This window comes from Acanthisitta chloris, unplaced genomic scaffold (genome assembly GCF_000695815.1).
Source record: "Acanthisitta chloris isolate BGI_N310 unplaced genomic scaffold, ASM69581v1 scaffold7438, whole genome shotgun sequence".
NCBI classification, from domain to species: domain Eukaryota; kingdom Metazoa; phylum Chordata; class Aves; order Passeriformes; family Acanthisittidae; genus Acanthisitta; species Acanthisitta chloris.
In genome coordinates, this window is record NW_008685292.1 from 26,246 (window position 1) to 32,107 (window position 5,862).

Genomic DNA, 5,862 nt, shown 5'->3' on the forward strand with positions numbered 1-5,862 from the left:
CGAGAAAAGCTATACAGCCGTTTGCATCTGAAATGCTATCAGCTACCGAAGCGATCCCATTAGATTGCTTACAATGACACAGTCCCATCCTATCCCTCATCCTTCCTAGACAACCTTGCCTATTCTTTGATGAGAATTGCCCCATTGTACATACAGACATTCACATCCTTGATAAGACAGTTAGGGGAAAAGTTCATGAGCCACATCCTCTGCTGGTATAACTTCATTTCCCTTCCCCCTTCTCCCGGGAGTGAGTGGTGATCTGACTCCCTGTGTTGAAAGGAAACAAGGTTGTCTATTCAGCTGCAGTCATACACTGTGTATTAAGGCCCAGACAGCCCATGATGCAGAGTGGAGATACTAGAGGTTCGTGTTTCTCTGCAGGGAATTTTCACAAGGCAGAAAAGGAGTGCTATGTTTTTGTGTGTAACTTCCGACTGACAACTGTCAGAGCTCCAGAGCATAAGATCACATTTATTCTCATGGCACAAGACCTCAAAACATAAGAATAAAATCCACGAAGAGGATTTGTTGCCTGGCTTGAGTAAGCAATGTTCAGACTGTAATGAGACATTAAATAGAAACATAGATCAGTGAAAATCTGAGTCCTGCAGATTAAATTGGCCACTATTACTAGTCATTCAGCCTAATCTCAGGCAAAACACTCTGCTTTTGAAATATTCTTTTGATGAACGAGTAGCATTTTATAATAATCATTTAATCCTTATCATCCACAGAACATTTTACAACTGTGTTTTTTATATAACTGAGCTTGTGATATATCAAAGATAAACTGAAGTTCAGCATAACCAGTGGAGGAAGATTCCACCTGAAAATGACCAAGAGCAACATGCTTTGATTCATTTCACAGAGTGGTTTTGGAAGGTGTGAACTGGATTCCTTTAGGAGAAGCAAAACCAGATCATACAGTCCAAGGTACTAAAGGGTGTTTGGGCCACAAAACAAGGTTAGAACTAAGCCAGTGTAACACTCCTACAGTGCAAATGTCATGTACTCAGTACCAGCTATGGATCTGCAGACCTTTTCCTGCAGGTCTTCATATCTGCAAACAGAACATAGCCTGTTTTTTTGATGTGTGTATCACACATGCAAGTATATAAATTACAGCACACTATCTCCTCCTGCTGTCTTCAATAAAGCAGTGTCATAACTTTCTCTACATCAAATCTTAATAAAAACTACAGTCCATTTTTCACATTTGACTGGGAAAATGGGGGTATTTATCAACTATATCTCTGAAAAACACATTTGAAAGGAAACTAGCACCAAAACCTCAATCTCTCATACACGTTTTAGCACGCTCGAAAGAGAAGAGCTAACGAAGTGTCTCAGGAAAAAAATGTGTGATCCTGTGGAAATATTCAGAAGCCTAAGGCTGTGTCTTAGCTCTGCCAAACGTTCGCTAACTTGTATGTATTAAATTTGACCTTTAGAGGCTTAGTTTCTTCACTGGTACAACAGTGTGTAACATTAATTAACAGTTCTAAGCTGGATTGGAGCTTGCAAGGAAGTCATATATTTTCTTATTTTGTCCAACTTAATTGAAGTCTGGGAACACACAGACATGCCATTTATCATGAATAAACATATTCTTTCACAAGGATTTTACTCTCATTTTCTCACTGTGGTATCAAAAACATTTCAGTGAGCTTCTACCTGAAACTATAAAACTTCAGATATTCAACCAGTATTATTTTATACTGCTGACTTATTAATGAGAAGCCTGAGCTACTTTGAATGTTTAAAAGCTTGTTTCAGCTGTGATCCATGCACTCTCATAGTGGATTTATTGCTATCTGGGAAAGGAAACAGTTGTACAATTTGTTGCTTCGTTTCCACTTCTTGCATTTGCTACAACTGACTTCCCTGGGTTTTTGTTTGATAGCTCTCGTCAGCTGAAACTAACAATACTTTATGTTTGGACAGCAGCTTCCACTCCAATACCTTTACTTTTTTTACAAAGGCACTCAGGTACTTTGCCGACATGCAGTGTACATTTACTGACTGACTTTTCAGCCACAACCATATAGGGCTTGGGTTTGCCGCAAGACATGATTTCAGCTGGCTGAACCCACACTGCCTGGGAGGATGAGGTTCAAGTTAAAGCCAGCCCTTGACCTATACTTGCATTTCCCTGCTTTGCAAGTCACCTGGTGCATCATCAAAGAAGGGCTGAAACTGGAACCCAAAGGACAAATTAGGGTGCTGAGCTAGTATGACGGTGCAGACAGACTCATCCAGACCTTAGGTCATTTGTTGTCACTTTTTATGAAGAAACCCAACCAAACCACCATGAAGCATGTAGAAATTATTTTATCTGTGTAAAATTGGTGGTCGCACCAGTGATTGCTGCTCTGTGTTACTCTACAAGACATACCAATGTTTTTGTATAATCTTAGTGTTGGCTGATCCAGTCTAAATTCTACAATGTTTCTAGTTACTTTGAAGTTGCTCTTCCTATAAACAAATGCTACCAAAAGTAATACAGATAGAAGTACTTAACTAATTACATTTAAAATTTGTCCTAGTCCTAATATTAAGTAGTACGTACTAAATCTGTTAAATCTATTGTATATGTAAAAGGAAATTCCAGATCATTTTAATGCTGTGTGTTCCAGGGTTACACTATACTACATTCTCATTTGACTTATATTTTGCTATCCAGGCATATCTAAAATACATGGGGGTTTACAATATAAAGGATAATACTCTTGATATAGTATAATTTCCTTGTATCACTGTCGAAGTTGAAATCAATAAAAGAAATTAATGTCAGGAAATGAAGGAGAGAGGAAAAGACACAGAAAAGTTTTGCCATACTGACATTAAGCTCTTAATATTCTGTTCTTCTAAGCACTGTGCAATAATATCAGTTGTTCACTGAGAGCTAATAAAAGTATCACTGCTGAAGTTAAGCTGAGCTGTACAACTGATTATTGTCTGTTTTAATTTTGTCTCACTGGACAGCTAATTCTCTCAGAGGACAACCCTCATTTTTCATAGACTCCATTATTAATGCAAGTGTTAAATGATGACATACTTTTGGATCTGGATTTGGGGCCTGACTCCTGTCCCGTTAAGGCAAGTGGATTATTACTATTAATATGAACAGAGGGCAGAATTTATCAGGGAGGTTTTGCAGAAAGCATGCCATACTCCAAAAAGAAAGATCAAATGAGCAGTTTGCTAAAGGGCAGGGGTTAGTTAAAAGGTCAGTTCCCATCTATAAGCAAAATGGTTAAAGTGTTTAAAATCTACACCACAAAAAATTAGTTAGGCATTTAAGCTGCCAGGTGTAAGAAAATACAGTGTGCATTTCTGTCTTTGCCACAGAAGCTGTCAACACTTTTTCTTGATTTTTTTTTAAAAGTCAATTAATAAGCTAATTTAGATGCTTACTTTCTTTCTTAAGTCAGATACCAAAGATGCTATGGTACACAGTTTAATCTCAAACCTACATTAATTGTGAGGAAGTCTGGAATGAGTGTAAGATTATTTTTCTCTACATTATGCATCATTGTTTGAATCACACTCAAGTTAGAAAACACTTTAGCAAAATCATTACTGTGACTGTGTGAAATTAATTTGCTCTTAGTTTTATGTTGTATCTAACTACTCTTCATGTATCTAGAACATGTGTTTTCCTGCACTCTTAAAATGACTTTTCAGTAAAAGAATTTGAAAGTCACATTATCCATAAACAAAATTTTATAGATCTATATATCTAGATTAATTATATATTTAGCAAAATTTTAAAATAAATTTTGATTGATGGTGTTTGTCTTATAAGGAAATACACTTAATCTCATGAAAAATGCACAGAAATATAATTATGAAATATTTTAACCTGACTTTACCAACACGTAAAATAAAATTATTCCTCTGAAAAGTGAAAGAATCTTTTTGGGAATTTCCCTGACTCTCTTCTGGAAACAGCTTTTCAATAGTACAGACTTCTGAGGCCACTGAGTGGAGGTTTTATGCTTTTCCCTTCATCATTCATTCTCTGCTGCTGAAACAGACTGAACGGGGCTCAACCAAACTGGCAAGTCTTGTCATGTGTTTTGACTACCTGTAAGAAAACATACAAACATTTATATCTGGTTATATTTTTCTCTGCCCTTGGTAATGTTCCAGCTGGTTCTGAAAGACAGGCCTGGTTCCCCACCCTGGGAAGAGTAGATCTTGAATAACTGTAGGAATTAGAAAATACAGGATAGCCTCACACCATGCCTCTTTTTAGAACAGAGTAGCAAGTCTGATATTTTATCATTAATTTTAGAATGCACAGGAATAGTGTTATATAATTATGTTGGGGCTTTTCAGATATCCAGCCTGGAATGTCTAATGAAGAAACACTCCAGCCTTCCCTGCTCTGTGTGTGAGTGTGCACGATCCTTCAATTCTTCCCGGATCCTGATTTTGCATTTCTAACGAAGCTGAACTGACAAAGCGTGAAAGTGGTCTAAAAGGAAAAACAAAGAAAGTGACCCTGCTTTCACTGTGCCAAGGCTAAACAATACTCCAGAAGCTCAGCTTTCCCTCTCTGCTGGTGCGTGGGGTGGGTTGGTTGTTTTTTTTTTTCAGCGCTGGGCTCACAGTCTCCTCCCCTTTCCTTAAGTTACAGTGATAGTAAGTTGCCGTATTCCAGAGCACATGCAGATTGTCAGTTTTCTCCTGCTCGCTCAGCTCTGCAGCTCGGCGGTCTCTTCTGGGCAGCCCCTGCCTTGTCTGCCCCCACCGCGCTCTTAGAGGACAGAGGGTCTGAAAAGGTGAGCCCATCCTGCCTCTCGGTGCGGGTTTGAGTGGGAAGTCTTAATTTTTCATTCTCTGCTTTTGCATGTTATTTAGCGTAATGATCCTTCTGGCTGTACCCGTATTCTTTATTGATCTTGGTGTAAGTTATGCAGGACGGATTAGCTGTGTTAAACAACCTGGAAAGAAAAGGCAGTGTGAATGAATTTTTATATTTTTTTTTACAATATTTACATTAATTGTTCTGAGGAAAAAAATAGTCCTGCTTTTTTCGATAGTCTTGTCCAAGCTAGAATATTTACTAATTTAAATACCTAGCTCATTCTTAGCATGTTTTCACTCTCTAAAGAATTGTTTCTTTATATCGTTCTGTTAAAATTCAGGGAGGATATTGCACTAAAGTGCCGATCTTGAAACATCTGGTAGAAGCAGCAATCAAGTCCCATCAAAAATAAACTTGTTACAACATGAAATTTTATTAAAACTTGCTGGTTGAAACCTCTGTGCTTTTGTATTCTAAGTGGTTCCTAAAAAAATAAATGAATGTGTGTAGGCACTAGATTTTTTAAAAGTAAGATATTAGAGTTGAACCATCTAAAAATGGAGAGAGATTTCAGCAGAAGCAGCACCTAACTCTATCCATTTATTAATTTCTAATTTCTTCATAAAAAAAGCATGCCAATATATTAACTAAGATTTCAGAAAATGTGATTCTCAGTCTGGGAAATACCTTTGCTCAGGCTCCATTGTCAAATAAATTCATATCCAGCAGTCACCAAAAAACTCCCACAATTTAAGATAAAAAAAATCTTAATGAAGAACTTTGACTATTAAAACATTTGAAGGTTGATTCAGCATGTGACTTCTTAAAATCAGAGTATGCCCATAATTGCTATTAGGCCAAACTAAGCATTACTCTGCGATATGAATTTGTATTACAGTCTGAAGGGACAAGTTAAGTGGGATATTACTTCTGATGTCTTACAGATGTGCTCTGAGTGGTTTATAAGGTTAAAAGATGAATGTTGTCAACATAAAACTGTCAAAGGCATATCTTCTAAATGGGGGTCGAGGGATAAATTAACT